At 42.8% G+C, this 25,212-nt stretch overlaps 12 non-coding genes across 12 annotated transcripts; all 12 read left to right on the forward strand.

Moving 5' to 3' along the window:
• Positions 1–1,195: 1,195 nt before the first annotated feature.
• trnat-agu (transfer RNA threonine (anticodon AGU)) lies at positions 1,196–1,269 on the forward strand. Its single transcript has one exon. It is a non-coding gene; the product is annotated as a tRNA-Thr (tRNA).
• Positions 1,270–2,116: 847 nt separating this feature from the next.
• On the forward strand, positions 2,117–2,190 carry trnat-agu (transfer RNA threonine (anticodon AGU)). Its single transcript has one exon. It is a non-coding gene; the product is annotated as a tRNA-Thr (tRNA).
• Positions 2,191–2,464: 274 nt separating this feature from the next.
• trnah-gug (transfer RNA histidin (anticodon GUG)) lies at positions 2,465–2,536 on the forward strand. The gene has a single exon. It is a non-coding gene; the product is annotated as a tRNA-His (tRNA).
• A 502-nt stretch (positions 2,537–3,038) lies between these two features.
• On the forward strand, positions 3,039–3,112 carry trnat-agu (transfer RNA threonine (anticodon AGU)). The gene has a single exon. It is a non-coding gene; the product is annotated as a tRNA-Thr (tRNA).
• An 847-nt stretch (positions 3,113–3,959) lies between these two features.
• On the forward strand, positions 3,960–4,033 carry trnat-agu (transfer RNA threonine (anticodon AGU)). Its single transcript has one exon. It is a non-coding gene; the product is annotated as a tRNA-Thr (tRNA).
• A 274-nt stretch (positions 4,034–4,307) lies between these two features.
• trnah-gug (transfer RNA histidin (anticodon GUG)) lies at positions 4,308–4,379 on the forward strand. The gene has a single exon. It is a non-coding gene; the product is annotated as a tRNA-His (tRNA).
• A 493-nt stretch (positions 4,380–4,872) lies between these two features.
• trnat-agu (transfer RNA threonine (anticodon AGU)) lies at positions 4,873–4,946 on the forward strand. The gene has a single exon. It is a non-coding gene; the product is annotated as a tRNA-Thr (tRNA).
• An 848-nt stretch (positions 4,947–5,794) lies between these two features.
• On the forward strand, positions 5,795–5,868 carry trnat-agu (transfer RNA threonine (anticodon AGU)). Its single transcript has one exon. It is a non-coding gene; the product is annotated as a tRNA-Thr (tRNA).
• Positions 5,869–6,707: 839 nt separating this feature from the next.
• Positions 6,708–6,781, forward strand: trnat-agu (transfer RNA threonine (anticodon AGU)). Its single transcript has one exon. It is a non-coding gene; the product is annotated as a tRNA-Thr (tRNA).
• Positions 6,782–8,890: 2,109 nt separating this feature from the next.
• On the forward strand, positions 8,891–8,962 carry trnah-gug (transfer RNA histidin (anticodon GUG)). Its single transcript has one exon. It is a non-coding gene; the product is annotated as a tRNA-His (tRNA).
• Positions 8,963–9,464: 502 nt separating this feature from the next.
• Positions 9,465–9,538, forward strand: trnat-agu (transfer RNA threonine (anticodon AGU)). Its single transcript has one exon. It is a non-coding gene; the product is annotated as a tRNA-Thr (tRNA).
• An 847-nt stretch (positions 9,539–10,385) lies between these two features.
• trnat-agu (transfer RNA threonine (anticodon AGU)) lies at positions 10,386–10,459 on the forward strand. Its single transcript has one exon. It is a non-coding gene; the product is annotated as a tRNA-Thr (tRNA).
• The last annotated feature ends 14,753 nt before the right edge of the window (positions 10,460–25,212 follow it).

The raw sequence follows: 25,212 nt of genomic DNA on the forward strand, positions 1-25,212 counted from the left end.
ATTTCTGAAAATGGCAAATAAAATTAAAATAATGCGTTTGCTCTCAAGCTTAGCCTTTTCTTAACAACACTGTCATCTCAGATTTTCAAAATATGCTTTTGAACCATAGAAATTGACTAATTTGTGTAAGAGTATGCAAAGCTAGCAATGCATTTTGAATAACATGTAGCACGCAACATTTTCACAAAAACCAGATAACCAAATAAATAAAATCATTTACCTTTGAAGAGCTTCTGATGTTTTCAATGAGGAGACTCTCAGTTACACACCAAATGCGCAGTGTTTCCTGAAAGCGTCTGTGTGTAGGAGAAATCGTTCCGTTTTCTACATTGCGCCTGGCTACTGAAACGAACCGAAAATGCAGTCACCTACAACGTAAAACTTTTTCCGGATTAACTACATAATATCGACCGAAACATGGCAAACGTTGTTTGGAATCAGTCCTCAAGGTGTTTTTTCACATATCTCTTCATTGACATGCAGTTCGTGGAAGCTTGCTTTACTCTCTGTATTGTTTGGAAAAATACTGGCAGGTGACTTTTGCGCACCAATTTCGGCGCAGGACACCGGGCGGACACGTGGTAAATGTGGTCTCTTATGGTCAATCTTCCAATGATCTGCCTACAAATACGTCACAATGCTGCAGACACCTTGGGGAAACGACAGAAAGGGCAGACTCATTCCTCTTGCGTTCACAGCCATATAAGGAGATCATGACAAACAGAGCCTCAAAAATCCTTGTCATTTCCTGGATGCCATCTCATCTTGGTTTTGCCTGAAGCTCACGTTAAAGGGCACGCACAGAGAAGATCTTTGTATTTCTGGACACGTCAGAGTGTTTTCTTTCGAACAGTAGCAATTATATGCATAGTCGAGCATCTTTTTGTGACAAAATATCTTGTTTAAAACGGGAACGTTTTTCATCCAAAAATGAAATTGCGCCCCTAGAGTTCCAAGAAGTTAATAACTGCTTTGGGTCCCAAATCATAGTTTAAGAATCCATGTCAGAGGTTCTTGAGTTTATTCATCTCGAGACCCAAATGAAAAATGTACTGTCCTCGAATGACCAATATTAGTAAAAGACATCTCTTTTGTGATGTGATTTTGCTTGACAGAGATGTGGGTTAAATTAATGAGACTGGTTTGATTCAAATAGGTGTGGGTGTTCACATCTGTAAAATTTATCTCTTTTATGGGTGCTGTGGCTTAGTTGGTTAAAGTGCCTGTCTAGTAAACAGGAGATCCTGAGTTCAAATCTCAGCAGTACCTTTTCAAGCATTTTATTGTACACATTGGTGGAGTAGGTCAGAGGGGAGTGCACTCAGGTATTCTCACCAATCGGTTGAGAGAATTAGAGATGATGTGAGGAGGATGCAATTGAGATATTCCAATGTCACGGAAAAAGGGCACTATTTAAATGTGGAAAGCTCGACTGTTTCTTCACTTTATTCATTATCGAGACCAATATGAAAAGTGTTTAGACAGCTTGTGCACATCACTTTCACAGCCTATGTAGGCTTTACAAAGCCACCTCTTGTAGCCAGCCGTGATCGTATAGTGGTTAGTACTCTGCTTGTGGCCGCAGCAACCCCGGTTTGAATCCGGGTCACGGCACTGCAATGTAATTTCAGAAGGGTTGTTTTTTGAACAGGTGAAGACTTACTCTGAAAGCTCTGGAACTCAGCCTTTTGACAAAGTTCCCCAGCATATCGTAGGTTAATTACTTACACAAACTGATTCATCTGCTGTTTCAGAGGTTTTTACCATTTTTAAGCTCGAGAGCCAAATGAGAAATGCAGTGTCCTCGTACGACCAACATTATGAAGAAATAGTGTATGATTCTGAATGTTTACTCATATCTCGCGACCCACCTATGACATGTTAATAACTGCTTTGGGTCCCAAATCATAGTTTAAGAATCCATGTCAGAGGTTCTTGAGTTTATTCATCTCGAGACCCAAATGAAAAATGTACTGTCCTCGAATGACCAATATTAGTAAAAGACATCTCTTTTGTGATGTGATTTTGCTTGACAGAGATGTGGGTTAAATTAATGAGACTGGTTTGATTCAAATAGGTGTGGGTGTTCACATCTGTAAAATGTATCTCTTTTATGGGTGCTGTGGCTTAGTTGGTTAAAGTGCCTGTCTAGTAAACAGGAGATCCTGAGTTCAAATCTCAGCAGTACCTTTTCAAGCATTTTATTGTACACATTGGTGGAGTAGGTCAGAGGGGAGTGCACTCAGGTATTCTCACCAATCGGTTGAGAGAATTAGAGATGATGTGAGGAGGATGCAATTGAGATATTCCAATGTCACGGAAAAAGGGCACTATTTAAATGTGGAAAGCTCGACTGTTTCTTCACTTTATTCATTATCGAGACCAATATGAAAAGTGTTTAGACAGCTTGTGCACATCACTTTCACAGCCTATGTAGGCTTTACAAAGCCACCTCTTGTAGCCAGCCGTGATCGTATAGTGGTTAGTACTCTGCGTTGTGGCCGCAGCAACCCCGGTTCGAATCCGGGTCACGGCACTGCAATGTAATTTCAGAAGGGTTGTTTTTTAAACAGGTGAAGACTTACTCTGAAAGCTCTGGAACTCAGCCTTTTGACAAAGTTCCCCAGCATATCGTAGGTTAATTACTTACACAAACTGATTCATCTGCTGTTTCAGAGGTTTTTACCATTTTTAAGCTCGAGAGCCAAATGAGAAATGCAGTGTCCTCGTACGACCAACATTATGAAGAAATAGTGTATGATTCTGAATGTTTACTCATATCTCGCGACCCACCTATGACATGTTAATAACTGCTTTGGGTCCCAAATCATAGTTTAAGAATCCATGTCAGAGGTTCTTGAGTTTATTCATCTCGAGACCCAAATGAAAAATGTACTGTCCTCGAATGACCAATATTAGTAAAAGACATCTCTTTTGTGATGTGATTTTGCTTGACAGAGATGTGGGTTAAATTAATGAGACTGGTTTGATTCAAATAGGTGTGGGTGTTCACATCTGTAAAATGTATCTCTTTTATGGGTGCTGTGGCTTAGTTGGTTAAAGTGCCTGTCTAGTAAACAGGAGATCCTGAGTTCAAATCTCAGCAGTACCTTTTCAAGCATTTTATTGTACACATTGGTGGAGTAGGTCAGAGGGGAGTGCACTCAGGTATTCTCACCAATCGGTTGAGAGAATTAGAGATGATGTGAGGAGGATGCAATTGAGATATTCCAATGTCACGGAAAAAGGGCACTATTTAAATGTGGAAAGCTTGACTGTTTCTTCACTTTATTCATTATCGAGACCAATATGAAAAGTGTTTAGACAGCTTGTGCACATCACTTTCACAGCCTATGTAGGCTTTACAAAGCCACCTCTTGTAGCCAGCCGTGATCGTATAGTGGTTAGTACTCTGCGTTGTGGCCGCAGCAACCCGGTTTGAATCCGGGTCACGGCACTGCAATGTAATTTCAGAAGGGTTGTTTTTTGAACAGGTGAAGACTTACTCTGAAAGCTCTGGAACTCAGCCTTTTGACAAAGTTCCCCAGCATATCGTAGGTTAATTACTTACACAAACTGATTCATCTGCTGTTTCAGAGGTTTTTACCATTTTTAAGCTCGAGAGCCAAATGAGAAATGCAGTGTCCTCGTACGACCAACATTATGAAGAAATAGTGTATGATTCTGAATGTTTACTCATATCTCGCGACCCACCTATGACATGTTAATAACTGCTTTGGGTCCCAAATCATAGTTTAAGAATCCATGTCAGAGGTTCTTGAGTTTATTCATCTCGAGACCCAAATGAAAAATGTACTGTCCTCGAATGACCAATATTAGTAAAAGACATCTCTTTTGTGATGTGATTTTGCTTGACAGAGATGTGGGTTAAATTAATGAGACTGGTTTGATTCAAATAGGTGTGGGTGTTCACATCTGTAAAATTTATCTCTTTTATGGGTGCTGTGGCTTAGTTGGTTAAAGTGCCTGTCTAGTAAACAGGAGATCCTGAGTTCAAATCTCAGCAGTACCTTTTCAAGCATTTTATTGTACACATTGGTGGAGTAGGTCAGAGGGGAGTGCACTCAGGTATTCTCACCAATCGGTTGAGAGAATTAGAGATGATGTGAGGAGGATGCAATTGAGATATTCCAATGTCACGGAAAAAGGGCACTATTTAAATGTGGAAAGCTCGACTGTTTCTTCACTTTATTCATTATCGAGACCAATATGAAAAGTGTTTAGCCAGCTTGTGCACATCACTTTCACAGCCTATGTAGGCTTTACAAAGCCACCTCTTGTAGCCAGCCGTGATCGTATAGTGGTTAGTACTCTGCGTTGTGGCCGCAGCAACCCCGGTTTGAATCCGGGTCACGGCACTGCAATGTATTTTCAGAAGGGTTGTTTTTTGAACAGGTGAAGACTTACTCTGGAACTCAGCCTTTTGACAAAGTTCCCCAGCATATCGTAGGTTAATTACTTACACAAACTGATTCATCTGCTGTTTCAGAGGTTTTTACCATTTTTAAGCTCGAGAGCCAAATGAGAAATGCAGTGTCCTCGTACGACCAACATTATGAAGAAATAGTGTATGATTCTGAATGGTTACTCATATCTCGCGACCCACCTATGACATGTTAATAACTGCTTTGGGTCCCAAATCATAGTTTAAGAATCCATGTCAGAGGTTCTTGAGTTTATTCATCTCGAGACCCAAATGAAAAATGTACTGTCCTCGAATGACCAATATTAGTAAAAGACATCTCTTTTGTGATGTGATTTTGCTTGACAGAGATGTGGGTTAAATTAATGAGACTGGTTTGATTCAAATAGGTGTGGGTGTTCACATCTGTAAAATGTATATCTTTTATGGGTGCTGTGGCTTAGTTGGTTAAAGTGCCTGTCTAGTAAACAGGAGATCCTGAGTTCAAATCTCAGCAGTACCTTTTCAAGCATTTTATTGTACACATTGGTGGAGTAGGTCAGAGGGGAGTGCACTCAGGTATTCTCACCAATCGGTTGAGAGAATTAGAGATGATGTGAGGAGGATGCAATTGAGATATTCCAATGTCACGGAAAAAGGGCACTATTTAAATGTGGAAAGCTCGACTGTTTCTTCACTTTATTCATTATCGAGACCAATATGAAAAGTGTTTAGACAGCTTGTGCACATCACTTTCACAGCCTATGTAGGCTTTACAAAGCCACCTCTTGTAGCCAGCCGTGATCGTATAGTGGTTAGTACTCTGCTTTGTGGCCGCAGAAACCCCGGTTTGAATCCGGGTCACGGCACTGCAATGTAATTTCAGAAGGGTTGTTTTTTGAACAGGTGAAGACTTACTCTGAAAGCTCTGGAACTCAGCCTTTTGACAAAGTTCCCCAGCATATCGTAGGTTAATTACTTACACAAACTGATTCATCTGCTGTTTCAGAGGTTTTTACCATTTTTAAGCTCGAGAGCCAAATGAGAAATGCAGTGTCCTCGTACGACCAACATTATGAAGAAATAGTGTATGATTCTGAATGTTTACTCATATCTCGCGACCCACCTATGACATGTTAATAACTGCTTTGGGTCCCAAATCATAGTTTAAGAATCCATGTCAGAGGTTCTTGAGTTTATTCATCTCGAGACCCAAATGAAAAATGTACTGTCCTCGAATGACCAATATTAGTAAAAGACATCTCTTTTGTGATGTGATTTTGCTTGACAGAGATGTGGGTTAAATTAATGAGACTGGTTTGATTCAAATAGGTTTGGGTGTTCACATCTGTAAAATGTATCTCTTTTATGGGTGCTGTGGCTTAGTTGGTTAAAGTGCCTGTCTAGTAAACAGGAGATCCTGAGTTCAAATCTCAGCAGTACCTTTTCAAGCATTTTATTGTACACATTGGTGGAGTAGGTCAGAGGGGAGTGCACTCAGGTATTCTCACCAATCGGTTGAGAGAATTAGAGATGATGTGAGGAGGATGCAATTGAGATATTCCAATGTCACGGAAAAAGGGCACTATTTAAATGTGGAAAGCTCGACTGTTTCTTCACTTTATTCATTATCGAGACCAATATGAAAAGTGTTTAGCCAGCTTGTGCACATCACTTTCACAGCCTATGTAGGCTTTACAAAGCCACCTCTTGTAGCCAGCCGTGATCGTATAGTGGTTAGTACTCTGCGTTGTGGCAGCAGCATCCCCGGTCTGAACCCGGGTCAATGCACTGCAATGTATTTTCAGAAGGGTTGTTTTTTGAACAGGTGAAGACTTACTCTGGAACTCAGCCTTTTGACAAAGTTCCCCAGCATTTCGTAGGTTAATTACTTACACAAACTGATTCATCTGCTGTTTCAGAGGTTTTTACCATTTTTAAGCTCGAGAGCCAAATGAGAAATGCAGTGTCCTCGTACAACCAACATTATGAAGAAATAGTGTATGATTCTGAATGGTTACTCATATCTCGCGACCCACCTATGACATGTTAATAACTGCTTTGGGTCCCAAATCATAGTTTAAGAATCCATGTCAGAGGTTCTTGAGTTTATTCATCTCGAGACCCAAATGAAAAATGTACTGTCCTCGAATGACCAATATTAGTAAAAGACATCTCTTTTGTGATGTGATTTTGCTTGACAGAGATGTGGGTTAAATTAATGAGACTGGTTTGATTCAAATAGGTTTGGGTGTTCACATCTGTAAAATGTATCTCTTTTATGGGTGCTGTGGCTTAGTTGGTTAAAGTGCCTGTCTAGTAAACAGGAGATCCTGAGTTCAAATCTCAGCAGTACCTTTTCAAGCATTTTATTGTACACATTGGTGGAGTAGGTCAGAGGGGAGTGCACTCAGGTATTCTCACCAATCGGTTGAGAGAATTAGAGATGATGTGAGGAGGATGCAATTGAGATATTCCAATGTCACGGAAAAAGGGCACTATTTAAATGTGGAAAGCTCGACTGTTTCTTCACTTTATTCATTATCGAGACCAATATGAAAAGTGTTTAGACAGCTTGTGCACATCACTTTCACAGCCTATGTAGGCTTTACAAAGCCACCTCTTGTAGCCAGCCGTGATCGTATAGTGGTTAGTACTCTGCTTTGTGGCCGCAGAAATCCCGGTTTGAATCCGGGTCACGGCACTGCAATGTAATTTCAGAAGGGTTGTTTTTTGAACAGGTGAAGACTTACTCTGAAAGCTCTGGAACTCAGCCTTTTGACAAAGTTCCCCAGCATATCGTAGGTTAATTACTTACACAAACTGATTCATCTGCTGTTTCAGAGGTTTTTACCATTTTTAAGCTCGAGAGCCAAATGAGAAATGCAGTGTCCTCGTACGACCAACATTATGAAGAAATAGTGTATGATTCTGAATGTTTACTCATATCTCGCGACCCACCTATGACATGTTAATAACTGCTTTGGGTCCCAAATCATAGTTTAAGAATCCATGTCAGAGGTTCTTGAGTTTATTCATCTCGAGACCCAAATGAAAAATGTACTGTCCTCGAATGACCAATATTAGTAAAAGACATCTCTTTTGTGATGTGATTTTGCTTGACAGAGATGTGGGTTAAATTAATGAGACTGGTTTGATTCAAATAGGTGTGGGTGTTCACATCTGTAAAATTTATGTCTTTTATGGGTGCTGTGGCTTAGTTGGATAAAGTGACTGTCTAGTAAACAGGAGATCCTGAGTTCAAATCTCAGCAGTACCTTTTCAAGCATTTTATTGTACACATTGGTGGAGTAGGTCAGAGGGGAGTGCACTCAGGTATTCTCACCAATCGGTTGAGAGAATTAGAGATGATGTGAGGAGGATGCAATTGAGATATTCCAATGTCACGGAAAAAGGGCACTATTTAAATGTGGAAAGCTCGACTGTTTCTTCACTTTATTCATTATCGAGACCAATATGAAAAGTGTTTAGCCAGCTTGTGCACATCACTTTCACAGCCTATGTAGGCTTTACAAAGCCACCTCTTGTAGCCAGCCGTGATCGTATAGTGGTTAGTACTCTGCGTTGTGGCAGCAGCATCCCCGGTTCGAATCCGGGTCAAGCTACTGCAATGTATTTTCAGAAGGGTTGTTTTTTGAACAGGTGAAGACTTACTCTGGAACTCAGCCTTTTGACAAAGTTCCCCAGCATTTCGTAGGTTAATTACTTACACAATCTGATTCATCTGCTGTTTCAGAGGTTTTTACCATTTTTAAGCTCGAGAGCCAAATGAGAAATGCAGTGTCCTCGTACAACCAACATTATGAAGAAATAGTGTATGATTCTGAATGGTTACTCATATCTCGCGACCCACCTATGACATGTTAATAACTGCTTTGGGTCCCAAATCATAGTTTAAGAATCCATGTCAGAGGTTCTTGAGTTTATTCATCTCGAGACCCAAATGAAAAATGTACTGTCCTCGAATGACCAATATTAGTAAAAGACATCTCTTTTGTGATGTGATTTTGCTTGACAGAGATGTGGGTTAAATTAATGAGACTGGTTTGATTCAAATAGGTGTGGGTGTTCACATCTGTAAAATGTAACTCTTTTATGGGTGCTCTGGCTTAGTTGGTTAAAGTGCCTGTCTAGTAAACAGGAGATCCTGAGTTCAAATCTCAGCAGTACCTTTTCAAGCATTTTATTGTACACATTGGTGGAGTAGGTCAGAGGGGAGTGCACTCAGGTATTCTCACCAATCGGTTGAGAGAATTAGAGATCATGTGAGGAGGATGCAATTGAGATATTCCAATGTCACGGATAAAGGGCACTGTTTAAATGTGTAAAGCTTGACTGTTTCTTCACTTTATTCATTATCGAGACCAATATGAAAAGTGTTTAGACAGCTTGTGCACATCACTTTCACAGCCTATGTAGGCTTTACAAAGCCACCTCGTGTAGCCAGCCGTGATCGTATAGTGGTTAGTACTCTGCGTTGTGGCCGCAGCAACCCCGGTTCGAATCCGGGTCACGGCACTGCAATGTAATTTCAGAAGGGTTGTTTTTTGAACAGGTGAAGACTTACTCTGAAAGCTCTGGAACTCAGCCTTTTGACAAAGTTCCCCAGCATATCGTAGGTTAATTACTTACACAAACTGATTCATCTGCTGTTTCAGAGGTTTTTACCATTTTTAAGCTCGAGAGCCAAATGAGAAATGCAGTGTCCTCGTACGACCAACATTATGAAGAAATAGTGTATGATTCTGAATGTTTACTCATATCTCGCGACCCACCTATGACATGTTAATAACTGCTTTGGGTCCCAAATCATAGTTTAAGAATCCATGTCAGAGGTTCTTTAGTTTATTCATCTCGAGACCCAAATGAAAAATGTACTGTCCTCGAATGACCAATATTAGTAAAAGACATCTCTTTTGTGATGTGATTTTGCTTGACAGAGATGTGGGTTAAATTAATGAGACTGGTTTGATTCAAATAGGTTTGGGTGTTCACATCTGTAAAATTTTTCTCTTTTATGGGTGCTGTGGCTTAGTTGGTTAAAGTGCCTGTCTAGTAAACAGGAGATCCTGAGTTCAAATCTCAGCAGTACCTTTTCAAGCATTTTATTGTACACATTGGTGGAGTAGGTCAGAGGGGAGTGCACTCAGGTATTCTCACCAATCGGTTGAGAGAATTAGAGATGATGTGAGGAGGATGCAATTGAGATATTCCAATGTCACAGAAAAGGGCACTATTTAAATGTGGAAAGCTCGACTGTTTCTTCACTTTATTCATTATCGAGACCAATATGAAAAGTGTTTAGACAGCTTGTGCACATCACTTTCACAGCCTATGTAGGCTTTACAAAGCCACCTCTTGTAGCCAGCCGTGATCGTATAGTGGTTAGTACTCTGCTTTGTGGCCGCAGAAACCCCGGTTTGAATCCGGGTCACGGCACTGCAATGTAATTTCAGAAGGGTTGTTTTTTGAACAGGTGAAGACTTACTCTGAAAGCTCTGGAACTCAGCCTTTTGACAAAGTTCCCCAGCATATTGTAGGTTAATTACTTACACAAACTGATTCATCTGCTGTTTCAGAGGTTTTTACCATTTTTAAGCTCGAGAGCCAAATGAGAAATGCAGTGTCCTCGTACGACCAACATTATGAAGAAATAGTGTATGATTCTGAATGTTTACTCATATCTCGCGACCCACCTATGACATGTTAATAACTGCTTTGGGTCCCAAATCATAGTTTAAGAATCCATGTCAGAGGTTCTTGAGTTTATTCATCTCGAGACCCAAATGAAAAATGTACTGTCCTCGAATGACCAATATTAGTAAAAGACATCTCTTTTGTGATGTGATTTTGCTTGACAGATATGTGTGTTAAATTAATGAGACTGGTTTGATTCAAATAGGTTTGGGTGTTCACATCTGTAAAATGTATCTCTTTTTTGGGTGCTGTGGCTTAGTTGGTTAAAGTGCCTGTCTAGTAAACAGGAGATCCTGAGTTCAAATCTCAGCAGTACCTTTTCAAGCATTTTATTGTACACATTGGTGGAGTAGGTCAGAGGGGAGTGCACTCAGGTATTCTCACCAATCGGTTGAGAGAATTAGAGATGATGTGAGGAGGATGCAATTGAGATATTCCAATGTCACGGAAAAAGGGCACTATTTAAATGTGGAAAGCTCGACTGTTTCTTCACTTTATTCATTATCGAGACCAATATGAAAAGTGTTTAGCCAGCTTGTGCACATCACTTTCACAGCCTATGTAGGCTTTACAAAACCACCTCTTGTAGCAAGCCTTGATCATATAGTGGTTAGTACTCTGCGTTGTGGCAGTAGCAACCCGGTTCGAATCCGGGTCACGGCACTGCAATGTAATATCAGAAGGGTTGTTTTTTGAACAGGTGAAGACTTACTCTGAAAGCTCTGGAACTCAGCCTTTTGACAAAGTTCCCCAGCATATCGTAGGTTAATTACTTACACAAACTGATTCATCTGCTGTTTCAGAGGTTTTTACCATTTTTAAGCTCGAGAGCCAAATGAGAAATGCAGTGTCCTCGTACGACCAACATTATGAAGAAATAGTGTATGATTCTGAATGTTTACTCAAATCTCGCGACCCACCTATGACATGTTAATAACTGCTTTGGGTCCCAAATCATAGTTTAAGAATCCATGTCAGAGGTTGTCGCGATACGAAACCTTCAGCCCCACCCCTTGGCCGGCAGCGGTGTTGCTAGAGGTGGTTAGCGTCCCGTTCCCTGGATTGGACAGGGCACTATAGACACTTCAGGTTATCTCGGTATAACCAGGACCGCTCGTGTAGCCCTGCCTCTCTTTCTATATCGAAGCGTTGTCCGCGTAGAGAGGTCTTTTGCCTTGTCACTCTCAACGGTCTAGCTCTAGCTGGGATGTGTGAACCCCACCTTTATCCTCTAGACTCTTTGTTTCACCACTAATTGTCCTTGAGTTACTATTAAGCACTAGTCCTACCAGTCTCTATATCATTTCCCTGTGGTTGAGTGTTTCCCCTCTGTGATGTATCTAGTTTAAAGTGTGAAGACCTTTAGTCAACTTAGTCTCACTACTCTGCCCGTCGGCTATGTATCGCTTGGAAAATAAAACTTAGATAGATCAATAAGACAATTAAATGAATCACTACTGGACACACCTTCCTCCTTGTCTTTTAATGGTAACTCATTCTGTCATCGAACACTGATCTCCGTTTCCAGTGTCCCGGTAGCGGGGAGTGTCAGAGTTGTTATCTCCCGTGCCGTTAACTGTCTTTGAGAGAACCGTTTACTCGAGACAAAATAAGACTACCGTTTATTTTTGAAAACACTCTGTTTTTTGTCTTTTACAATCAAACACACTCCAAAATACACAATTGTTACTCGGTCACACACAGCGTTAATCAAAAACATGCAATTGACTTAATGCTCTTATAAAATGCCTGGTACAATGATAACACTTATCTCTATATTAAATACTTATAATAGTTATTTAATTACCTTTGAGAGATGACGAGGAGACCCACAAGATCAGGAGCAGAGTTTCAATCGGTCAGAGTTCTTTTAGAATTTAGTTAGTAGCGACTCCCCTCTACTGGCTGAGAGGTTGACTTGGAGTCGGTGCTTTACTAAATTGAGAGATTCAAGTTTGGACTGGATAAGAGAACCCGCTGGTGATTCCCTGCCCCAAATGGAATATCAAAAAAGTCTGTGACCGCAACGAGGTCGCGATACTGAGCTCAATCGAGAGGCTACAGAGAACTCTCTGGATATATTTGCATCAGCACCCACGTACCTGGCGCAAAATCACAGAATCAATTCAGACATCCATAAGAGAAAGCAAGGGATAACCTTAAGGACTGGAGTGCCTCTCAACCACGTTGAACTACCGCATTGTCAGTGGCTCGCAACGAGGTCGAGATGCTGACTTCAATCGAGAGGCTACAGAGAACTCTCTGGATATATTTGCATCAGCACCCACGTACCTGTCGCAAAGCGACAAAACAGCTGATCGATAGTTAAACGGTATATCGGAGAGTCACTTCTCAGATCCAACAAGTTAGAATCTTTTAAGTAATTTGAGTCAGGTGTCAATTTACCCGAAGTCAAATGGTTGTCTAAATGAATTCAGAATTCAAGAAGTCAGCGCCAAAGTAATGGCAAATGTCTCTTTATATACCTTTTGATTCTCTGCACCCGATCTGCTGCTCCTCCCATTCCCTCAGAGCAGAGAGGGTGATGACATATCTTACATTACATTTACATTTACATTTAAGTCATTTAGCAGACGCTCTTATCCAGAGCGACTTACAAATTGGTGAATTCACCTTCTGACATCAGTGGAACAGCCACTTTACAATAGTGCATCTAAATCATTTAAGGGGGGTGAGAAGGATTGCTTTATCCTATCCTAGGTATTCCTTGAAGAGGTGGGGTTTCAGGTGTCTCCGGAAGGTGGTGATTGACTCCGCTGTCCTGGCGTCGTGAGGGAGTTTGTTCCACCATTGGGGGCCAGAGCAGCGAACAGTTTTGACTGGGCTGAGCGGGAACTGTACTTCCTCAGTGGTAGGGAGGCGAGCAGGCCAGAGGTGGATGAACGCAGTGCCCTTGTTTGGGTGTAGGGCCTGATCAGAGCCTGGAGGTACTGCGGTGCCGTTCCCCTCACAGCTCCGTAGGCAAGCACCATGGTCTTGTAGCGGATGCGAGCTTCAACTGGAAGCCAGTGGAGAGAGCGGAGGAGCGGGGTGACGTGAGAGAACTTGGGAAGGTTGAACACCAGACGGGCTGCGGCGTTCTGGATGAGTTGTAGGGGTTTAATGGCACAGGCAGGGAGCCCAGCCAACAGTGAGTTGCAGTTATCCAGACGAGAGATGACAAGTGCCTGGATTAGGACCTGCGCCGCTTCCTGTGTGAGGCAGGGTCGTACTCTGCGGATGTTGTAGAGCATGAACCTACAGGAACTGGCCACCGCCATGATGTTAGTTGAGAACGACAGGGTGTTGTCCAGGATCACGCCAAGGTTCTTAGCGCTCTGGGAGGAGGACACAATGCAGTTGTCAACCGTGATGGCGAGATCATGGAACGGGCAGTCCTTCCCCGGGAGGAAGAGCAGCTCCGTCTTACAACAGGAAATACTTTTCTTACAGTGCATATATGGGCCTCTGGTGAAGACAGTACCCTTACTCTATCAGCAATGAGTCTATCAGCTGTTCCCATTCAGAGGTGTCACTTGAGGCAGAGGGTGATTCTTCCTGACACCAGTCAGGTTCAGTTGTTGGTTGGCTTGAGTCGTCTTCTGGTGGCTTTGCCCAATCCGGTATTTCAGTAGGCGAGGTCATCTCTGTCTCTACCCTTGGTGGGTAAGACAGGGGAAGAGGACCAGGAGGTAGATCCATTTGGCGTTTTACTACACCCTCTCCAGGATCTACCCCTGTCTCTTTTCTCTTAGTGCCTTTAACCTGACTCTGATTTCCAACTCTGGTTATCCCTAGCACTAGTCCGTCTGACCTAGCCGTTATTCCCCATACTGTTGCCCAGCTACTATGACCCGGCATGGTTCCTTCAGGGTCAGCTCTGACCCTCATTCTCAAATATACACCATCTGTATGTCTACTTCTAGTAGCTATTCTACCATGTTCAAATATATCAGCATATTCTCTCTCCATAGGCCAAACCTCATGTTCGTCCTCGCTATACCACTCCTGCCTTTTTCTAGCACAACTCTGACAACATAAGCATCTCTTGCAAAGCGCCATAACACTAACACCATCCTTATTGCCCCACTGGGAGGTGTACTTTCCTCTGGTTCCTGATTCACAGCCTGTGCATCTTTGAACCCGTCTCTGTTGTCCTTCTTCTCCAACCTGTTGAATAGGTCTCGTAAGCCATCCCATGTAATTCAACAGTGCCAATTCTCTTATCCCAGTCTACTTCTTGTCCCTTGTAAACCATTGTTAAATTTAACTCTTCTGCCTCTTCTACATGTCCTAATCTATCTGCCTTGTTTACTATGGGTTTTAGGGTTGGCCACTTATCTCTGCGGGCTAGACATAACATATCTACGTTGTCTAACATCCGTCCTCTTAACATTGATCTCCCGCTGAGTACCCCTTCAGTACTTCTATCACATGAGCCACATGTTTTAAGAGCGGCAGGGTGAGGAATTATTACTACTGGTGCTATCCACCCTACAGGATAATCCCTAGTGTCTGGGACTCAGTCATACCCTTACGTTCTAATTCTTGCCATCTGGTTATTACTCTGTGCCCTATTGGCCTATTAACTTCTTCTTCTTCCCAATCTTCTTCCCCGGACTGGGTGTCTTCCATGGGGCCCTGGAGAAAGAAAGGTTATTCTCCTATTGTCTACCTTGCCCCTTCCTGGTTCTCTTTTGTCCCTGCGACTTTGAGGTCCATCGTTCCCCTGGGGGTCTTTCTGGGTCAGAGCTCCTACAGCTCTTTCTGCGGCCAGGGTCAAGTCGGCCAGTCTATGGCCTAAGCCTGAGAGGTTCTCCCTATATCTTAGCTCTAACTTTGTGTCTGGACCATTCCTTTCATGCCCTATTTGCTCAGGTCTGGGGGGCACTGAGGTAATGCAAGTGTGCCAGTAAGAATGTCTATGACTCCCTGGCTCCCTAAGCCTGTACCCATTTTGCCTCCTAAGGCCTCTTTGGGTTCCTCTTCTGTGCTTCCTACTGAAGTCAGCCAGAGTTTCACTTCCGTCTGTCTCAGGACACCCAATCACTTTGGACATTGGCTCTCTCCTAGCCTTTACGGCCACATAATTGCTTAGGTTCCACTGGTCACAGCTGAGTCTTTCCCTTTTTGGTGGGAAGATTTGGCAACTCAGTAGTGGTCTAGCACTCCCGTACATGAACCAAGGGCTCTGTTTTAGCATGGTGAGGTCTTCCTGAGACCAATGGGCTTCCAGATCTTTGACTACCAGAGCCTCGTCCCACTGCCCGGTCAGCGTACCATTTCCTATGTCCCCAGCCACCCTCCGGTGGTTAAGGGTCAAGGTTCGGTATCCCGGCTTCCTCCATGCCTTTCTGGGCCATGATTTGCTTTTCCAGAGATTCAGGTTGGGTCCGTTGGGACTCAACTTCCTGATCCATCTGTCCCCCTCCTCTGTTACTGGCCCCGTGGCTCCCCACGAAGTCACTGGGCCCGCATAAGTACCAATGGGGTCATGGCTACGCCTAATGCGGTATGCTACACGCCCTTGGTAACAATGAGCACATATGAAGGTGGTTCCGCCTAACACTACCCCGTTGGTAGAGTCTATCCCTAGTGGCAATGGTTCCAATTGGCCACAACCCCCAAAATTTGTATATGCCTTAAAGGCATCTAAATGTCTTGCCCACATGTCTATGCACCATATTCTACTCTCCTCTACCTCTATTAATACCCCTGCTTCCCCTATTGGTTCTGTCACTGGGGGGGGGGCACTATTACTTTAGCCATCCTTACCCCATCCCATGGCTTGACGTGTTCCTCCTGGTCCTGCTGGGAGTGGGGGGAAAGAATATGGGTAAACACAATCCCCAAACTACTTTCAAAATGTTTGTGGGCCACCCCATTTCTTCTCCGCAACATCGGATCAATAGGATAGTTACCCAGAGGACCAGTGGGATGGCCTTTAAGACTGTGTTCCGCTGATCTTTTGGTTTTAGTTTTCTCATTAATTTGACTATTTGGACACATAGCATGCCAACTAGGCCTGCTTCAATGATCCGCGCCACATAGTGTATTCCAATTATGGTAGCACACATAGGTTCCATTTTACCGTCTGTTCCGTTCTTCTCTATTGCACCTATTTTACTTACTACAGTCATAGCTGCAGCTAAGGCTTCTAAGCATAGACAGACCAAATAACATTTTCCTAATATTGTGTACATTCTCTGGATTAGTATTATCGGTACAACGGACAGCATTCTTTTTGTCCCATTGTTAACCCTAATGGCCACTAATGAATCGATAAATAGAGCAACCCAAGTTACTAAGCCATTATTATGCCTATTTTCCCATGCTATTTTCCCAAAAACTACGAGAACTAATATTTGACAACAGATGTTTTCCCATACCTGGTCAGTGAAGGGACTGCATGCCTCAGCCGAGGTGTCATGGTCAGTTTCGTTGGAAGTCATGGTAGAGGATATCTTTAAGTTTCACTGCCTAAAGATTCTGGTTGTTTATTTAAATTGTGTTGAGAGCAGGATGATTCTTTATCTCTGATCAGGAAGGTGTCGTGACCTGAGTTGTTCAGGGTTCACTTATGTAGTCACTTTTTGCCCCTTAAACTTGGGTCACATCCGTTCCTCTCGGGGTCATGAGCAATACATCCTGTTCAACAGGAACTGCTGGTCCCTGTCTTCTAGGAGGATGCACTCTCTCATATACCAAGCTCCAGATGATCAGTCCTTTTAACAACCATCTGATCCCCTTGAGGATTGACCAGGTAATTGTTAGTGCCAGTTTACTTATTTTGACCAGTAGTTTAAACAGCCCTTTCCAAATTCTCTTGAACACTTTGTCTATCGGCATGCCTCATTTTTTTGCATACCCTAACGCTGCCATTATTGTGACATTTTCACCTAGGCTGTTGTTCCACTTAGTGTAATTAATTCTGCTTTTTAGCTTTACAGTGGGGAAACCTGGACACTCAGTTTCATTGGCTGTGTCACATTGTACCACTGTGCCCCATTTCTTTGTGTTTGTTCTAAATGTGATTAAGTCACTTTCACATTTTTTGTTGCTCTAGGTATTTTACTCTTCCTGTTTCTTTAGGTATATTACTTTTCCCATTTCTACATTTTCTTGATCGTATTTTAGGCCCAAATACAATCCTAATATGGTGGCGCTGGGGACGCCAACTATAATTAAAAACATACTTACCCACCAGCATCATCCTATCTTACATTCCCTATGCTTTGTTCTGTGCTCCCCCAACTTCATATTTCCAGTGAAATATAAGAGGGAGAGCATCTTTTAGTTTATTCTTTAACTATTGGGTTTCTGGGTTTGGATAGGCCCTCTCCAGGGTCTGATCAAAATGCCAGTTTCACCCTAGCCAGGAAGGATTTCTTAGGTGGGCTATATTCTCTTTTGAGTGCTGCCTTTGGTTTACCTTTTCCCTCTCGAGCAGCACTATCTCTACATATGTACTTGTGACAAGAGTAGATTCCTTCAATTTTATACACGGGGTCCTGGGCTAAGTACAGCTGCCATCCTAGGCCTAACCTGTACCTTCTCCTGCTATCTCCATCATGGGGAGGGACATCATTTCCTCCAGTCATGGGGGTGACGAAAGTGAACATTTGTTCCTTTTCCATTGCTCTGCCCCAGTGTAGCTCTCTAACTGGCCTGCACTGACCTTCCCACCAACACCTTCTCATCCATCCAGGATGTTTGTTGGTTGTTGTCTAGGGGATATTTGTCCACCTGGTCCCAACCCGTGGACTCCAGAAGCACTCCATCCCAGGCTACACTAGGGTCTACTAGGATCCATTCACCTTGTCCTGTTTCCATCCAGGCCTGTCTGTTGACTCTGTCTATCCCATATCCATCACTAGGTCCCTCTCCAAGGTCCCTATCTCTCAGATACTCATAGCTGGAGTTAAATTGGAACCTTTGACCTGTTAGAGCTGGGTCTGGGCCTGCAGTTCCAGTGGGAATGGGCCAGAGTGGTGCTTCTATTCTAACTGGGGTTAAGAGGGCACTTCTGATTAGTTTGACCTCTGTGACCCTCTGTCTGCGACATTCCAGACAATCTTTGTCTGAGATTTTTCCATATCTATCCCAGGCACACTGACACCCTCTGAGGTCCCAGGAACCATTAATGGTCCTTATGTCCAGTGCACAGTTGGTCATGGTGTTGCAGTTGCACCTGCCACACGTCTGAACTCTTCCATACCTGCACCTATACTCTCCTGAGGCTCCATCAGAGCACATCTCTAGTTGCCTGATGCTCAGCGGGCCCTTCGTATTGCATATCGCCAGTGGGCTCATTGCATATGTCACAAGGGACACACTTCAGTCTGCTTGAGCCAGGTAGACCTGTCGGAACGCTTCGTTCCCAGACTACTCTTCCTGTGCTCCCTCCTTTGAGGCCCTAAAATGGTGTTTGGACTCCTCCTGACTTGGAGGCCTGCTCTGCACTCTAGGAGGTATTTCCAGTCTGGTACTATTGCGGGGGACATACTTTCCTAAGTTGTGCTATGTCAACTGTTCTTCCACAAGTTGTCCTTACAGTATTAGCGCTTATTATTTCCTCAATAATATGTTTTTTACCGTATTTCTTGGGTATTACCAGGTCACTTTTGTCTGCCGCTGGATTTGTTCTAATCCTGATCCAGTCTCCTACCTTTAAAACACAAGGTAGAGGGGTAGACTGGGGATTAGGAATATCCACCGTACTATTTTGTCCTGGTAATCCCATTAACTCTCTTGGACTAGGCCCTGAACTGGTTGGGGTGCTACTTAACTCTATGCATGCTTGCACTAGCTTTGGTGCCCAATCTTTGTCCTCTCTCCACAATCCCAAAGTTGTTTTGAGTTTGCCAATGGTCCTCTCTGTACACCCATTTGCTTAAGGTGTGTAGGGAGGTGAGAAAGTGTGCTTTACTCCCCTCTGGGTGCACCATTCCTCTACCTTTTTGTTTTTATACTGACATCCATCGTCAGTCCTGATCGATTGAAACCGTCCTAGGGTCAAAGTCAAAATGTTAAGCATTGTCAACACAGGCAGAGCATTGCATGTTTTCGCTGTGTGTACCATTGTGTAGCCCGTTGCCATGCACACCGCTACTATAGCATACCTATGTCCCAGTACCGTAGCACTTTTCATGGGACCCATAGTCTCTAATGCTATTTGACTCCAGGGCGTGCATGTTTTGATGTGTTGATCAGACACTCTTCCTAGATTACTAGGCTTTTGCTCTTGACAGGTAATGCACTGCTGGCACACCAGTTTGGCCTCTACTGGGTCAAATTCAATCTGGTCCTGTCTAAGACGCTTCATAAAGATTTTGGGACCTAGATGTCCCCAATCTATGTGTTACGCCTTGAGTTAGTCTGCTTCAGTTTTGTAGAGAATTATTCTGCCCATCTGGGCTAGTTCATCTACTTCCCTGTTGCCTTGTTGATTGAAGTCAGCTTCCTTTCCACCCCCATCTACTGTGTGGGCTTTTTGGTGACTGACAACAATATCCATTCAATCCATTAACTCATGGATCTTTCTCCACTCTCCTTCGTGCTGAATTGTTTTGTTTTTAGCACTTCTGTAACCATTGTTCTGCCATATCTTTTTGTCAGAAGTCATGGCCTGGGCACTGTAGTAACTGTCTGTAACCAGTTCTATTCTCTTTAGATTGGGTGTAGAACAGTGTAGCAGTGCTTCCATTATGGCCATGACTTCTGCTTTCTGCTTTTCTTCGCCAGTGGCTTTGTTTTTTACAATAAAACCCCACTTGGTTATTCCTGTTTTCTCACTTCCATCCGTGAGCACTACTATGTCCCTAGGTTTATCCTCCTTTGGTTTCACCTTGACTGTTGTAGGTCCTGGTCCTGGCTCGTCAGTGTCCCATTCTTGCTGATGAACATAACTTCTTTGGTGGCATGTACGTTCCTCCACTTATCCCAAGTGGTGGTTTTAATACCTACCATTTTTTTTGTATGGTTAGTGGCCCATAGTTCGTTTAGTTCTGTGTCTTTTATGATTATGGCCTGTCCTTGGGCAAGGGACACTATTTTGTTCCAGTATAGCTCTAGCAGGGCCATTTTAGCCCCTGTACTGGAGTACTTCGTTGTGGGCCCTTTCAGCTGTTCGCTGTAACATTTTAATTGTTTTTCCTGATAGCTCATTCGAAATCCAAATGTAGCCATCCCTCACCACCTCTAGCCCTTCAAGTTTCAGACACAGCCAGAGGGGTACGTTGGGGTCTCTGAGCTCATTTTCTTGGGTTTCTATGGCCATTAATTTCAAATTTTCCCAAGATTCTTCCATTTTCTTGTGCCATGTTATGGTTTGTCTACCATATTCTTTGTGTGACATGTCTCTTTGGTGATCTTCTCTAGTTATGCCTCTATAGCAATGCTTAGCTACTCTGCTATAGCCCGGTATGTGGTTTCTAATATACACTAGTTTACCTAGGCATTCCTGTATCTCATTCACTGTTTTTGGCTTGCTGAGCTCTGCTACTTTTTCAAATAAATTTTGACTTGCGGTGATTCCAGTGCCTATAGTGAAACCGAGAAAGTTCACTTCCTCTCGACCTATTTGGCTCTTTGTCAAGTTCAGTTTCATGCCTGCTCTGTTGAGTCTGTCTAGGGCTGCTATTACTGCCTCTGTGTGTTCTGACTCTCTCTATTTGGTCTGGAACCCAAAAATTGTTCATTTTTTATGACTCCCCTTACTTATAATTCTTTTGCGTCCGATAAGCTGAGGAGATTTTCTTCTCCTTGTAGCATATTTATCCCTATGTGGTTTATTATTTTCATATCCTTTTTTTAAAGTCCATCCTGAAATTTTAGGTGTCCACTCTTTGCATTATTTATTAAAGTCCCATTCCCCTACTCCTGTGTCAGTGTCTAACTGACCTAATACATTTGCACATGGGCCACTATGTGTCTCAGTTCTTTCAATGTAGTTATGTCTATGTTTAACTTCCTCTTAACTGCTGCTTTTAATGGCTGTGGTTTAAAACCGGCCTTTTTCGCTTCCGCATCTGCTTCCTGTTGCCGCAGCTAATACTGACAGTACGAGATATGGTCTCTGTCTCCAAATATTGACTGACTGTCTCACTGTCTCCCTGTTTACACTAATGCATTTTATAGAACTCAAAATTTCTATGTAGTAACCTAAGTAACCTAAGATAATTATATAGTTCAACTTAATTAACCCGATACTCTCAATGACCCTGGGTCACAACAGATGCCATATATTCTTGTCATCTTTCTACTATTTGAAGACAAACCTTCAAATGATTAGATAAGGCCAAAACGCTGCTAAACATAGCATATGTTTTCTGTACTAATGAAATCTCTCTTTCGGGAGTCCACTGTATTTTATCTAACAATAACCTGGGTTAATCTTAACTCAGTCTCATCAATAATTTTATATATGTTGCGTAGTATGTGATCCATTACCTACAGTACTTTATTATCCCTAAGAACTGCAACATATTTATTTTCATAACTAAATTTAATGCTTATAAAATCACTCTTTTTCTACCTTCATCTTTTTTCTGCCCTGTTGGCTTAAAATATACCCTAAATATTTAACATAACTCTTCCTGCATGGCTCTCAACATTACACTAGGGTCTCCTAGATTCGTTGGAGTCCCGTCTTGTAGCAGGGCCAATGCCATGGGGTAACAGGGCTGTGCATAGAAGGCCACTTTGCCACAATACACACTTACATCCTCTGGCCCCCCTTCTTTTTCTGGAATGACCTTTAATTAGAACCCAATTTCGTATTACTACGAGGTCTGCCTGCCTTAACGGCGCTGAAAATAATTCACTCTGGTTAACATATCTTCACCTTGGGGTTTGTATAAATTTCCTATTTAGTTGTAAACTCTATAATATTTTCTAGTTTCCTCAGGTATTTTTTTCTCAAAGAGTAGACTCTAACCCGCCATTGCTCTTTACCTCGAGATTTTATTTAGATTTCCTATTTAGTTAAACTCTATAGTACTTTCTTATTACTCAGGGATTTTCCCTCAAAGAGTAGACTCTAACCCGCCATTGCTCTTTTACCTTGAGATTGTATTTAGATTTCCTATTTAGTTATGAACTCTATAGTACTTTCTTATTTCTCAGGGATTTTCCATCAATACAACGCCCATAGTGACACTTACGCACTATGTTAGCTTTACTTTCCCAAGGAAATAATACAATTATTTGTTATACACTTTGAATAGAGACTGGTGTCATTTTATAATTAATTTCCACCTGTTCCAACAATTTCTAGTGAAGTTGATCAGTGTTCACGGGAAATTCTTAGGATTCAGGGCTATTTGCTGTAATTTGAGGGGCCGTCTCTCCCCTCTTGGTCAGCGGCCCCAGGGTATTCCTGGTACGCACATTGCGAGCCTAGTGCTGGGTAGACCTGCCGTTTGCCTGCGTATCATTTCCTGTAACATTTCCTGTTCTGTACCATTATTTTCTACTCTACTTTGCTCCTCATGAGCTGCCGTAGTATCTATGGTAGTTGCCATTTAGGGTTCTTTTCTGGAATTTTTATCATCCCAGAAAGTTTGCCTTCCTTCTATTCCCAGAAGATGTTTTATGGCTGTCTGGTCTACCGTTCTCAGTTTACCCCATGGTAAACCCGGTAAGATGAAACATCCTGATGGTTTGTAAGGTAAGGCACTAGCTCACCTATTTTTTTTGTTGTAATTCCTCCTTATCCGCAGGGAGAGCCAATGCTCTCTCTGCGTCTGGGTAGGTTGGAACTGCTGTAGCCATATCTCTAACTCTTTAAAGATACCTACTTTAGTAAGTTGTTTGGAAATAGAGCGCTGGTAGGGGCCGTTAACTCAGGTAGTAGTAGAGTCTTATATAGAGGTGTGGGGCCCCACGTTGGGCGCCTAATGTCGCGATACGAAACCTTCAGCCCCGCCCCTTGGCCGGCAGCGTGGTCCTAGAGGTGGTTAGTGTCCCGTTCCCTGGATTGGACAGGGCACTATAGACACTTCAGGTTATCTCGGTATAACCAGGACCGCTCGCGTAGCCCTGCCTCTCTTTCTATATCGATACGTTGTCCGCGTAGAGAGGTCTTTGCCTTGTCACTCTCAACGGTCTAGCTCTAGCTGGGATGTGTGAACCCCACCTTTATCCTCTAGACTCTTTGTTTCACCACTAATTGGTCCTTGAGTTATTATTAAGCACTAGTCCTACCAGTCTCTATATGATTTCCCTGTGGTTGAGTGTTTCCCCTCTGTGATGTATCTAGTTTAAAGTGTGAAAACCTTTAGTCAACTTAGTCTCACTACTCTGCCCGTCGGCTATGTATCGCTTGGAAAATAAAACTTAGATAGATCGATAAGACAATTAAATGAATCACTACTGGACACACCTTCCTCTTTGTCTTTTAATGGTAACTCATTCTGTCATAGAGCATTGATCCCCGTTTCCAGTGTCCCGGTAGCGGGGAGTGTCAGAGTTGTTATCTCCCGTGCCGTTAACTGTCTTTGAGAGAACCTTTTGCTCGAGACAAAATAAGACGACCGTTTATTTTTGAAAACACTCTGTTTTTTGTCTTTTACAATCAAACACACTTCAATTTGTTACTCGGTCACACACAGCGTTAATCAAAAACATGCAATTGACTTAATGCTCTTATAAAATGCCTGGTACAATGATAACACTTATCTCTATATTAAATACTTATAATAGTTATTTAATTACCTTTGAGAGATGACGAGGAGACCCACAAGATCAGGAGCAGAGTTTCAATCGGTCAGAGTTCTTTTAGAATTTAGTTAGTAGCGACTCCCCTCTACTGGCTGAGAGGTTGACTTGGAGTCGGTGCTTTACTAAATTGAGAGATTCAAGTTTGGCTCGGATGAGAGAACCCGCTGGTGATTCCCTGCCCCAAATGGAATATCAAGAAAGTCTGTGTCCGCAACGAGGTCGCGATACTGAGCTCAATCGAGAGGCTACAGAGAACTCTCTGGATATATTTGCATCAGCACCCACGTACCTGGCGCAAAACCACAGGGTCAATTCAGACATCCATAATAGGAAGCAAGGGATAACCTTAAGGACTGGAGTGCCTCTCAACCACGTTGAACTACCGCAGTGTCAGTGGCTCGCAACGAGGTCGAGATGCTGACTTCAATCGAGAGGCTACAGAGAACTCTCTGGATATATTTGCATCAGCACCCACATACCTGGCGCAAAGCGACAAAACAACTGTTCAATAGTTAAACCCGTTGAACTACCGCAGTGTCAGCGGCTCGCAACGAGGTCGAGATGCTGAGCTCAATCGAGAGGCTACAGAGAACTCTCTGGATATATTTGCATCAGCACCCACGTACCTGGCGCAAAGCGACAAAACAGCTGATCGATAGTTAAACGGTATATCGGAGAGTCACTTCTCAGATCCAACAAGTTAGAATCTTTTAAGTAATTTGAGTCAGGTGTCAATTTACCCGAAGTCAAATGGTTGTCTAAATGAATTCAGAATTCAAGAAGTCAGCGCCAAAGTAATGGCAAATGTCTCTTTATATACCTTTTGATTCTCTGTACCCGATCTGCTGCTCCTCCCATTCCCTCAGAGCAGAGAGGGTGATGACATATCTTACAACAGGAAATACTTTTCTTACGGTGGGCATATGGGCCTCTGTTCATGACAGTGCCCTTACTCTATCAGCAATGAGTCTATCAGCTGTTCCCATTCAGAGGTGTCACTTGAGGCAGAGGGTGATTCTTCCTGACACCAGTCAGGTTCAGTAGTTGGTTGGCTTGAGTCGTCTTCTGGTGGCTTTGCCCAATCCGCTATTTCAGTAGGCGAGGTCATCTCTGTCTCTACCCTTGGTGGGTAAGACAGGGGAAGAGGACCAGGAGGTAGATCCATTTGGCGTTTTACTACAAGGTTCTTGAGTTTATTCATCTCGAGACCCAAATGAAAAATGTACTTTCCTCGAATGACCAATATTAGTAAAAGACATCTCTTTTGTGATGTGATTTTGCTTGACAGAGATGTGGGTTAAATTAATGAGACTGGTTTGATTCAAATAGGTATGGGTGTTCACATCTGC

This window comes from Oncorhynchus masou, unplaced genomic scaffold (genome assembly GCF_036934945.1).
Source record: "Oncorhynchus masou masou isolate Uvic2021 unplaced genomic scaffold, UVic_Omas_1.1 unplaced_scaffold_1203, whole genome shotgun sequence".
Classification (NCBI taxonomy): domain Eukaryota; kingdom Metazoa; phylum Chordata; class Actinopteri; order Salmoniformes; family Salmonidae; genus Oncorhynchus; species Oncorhynchus masou.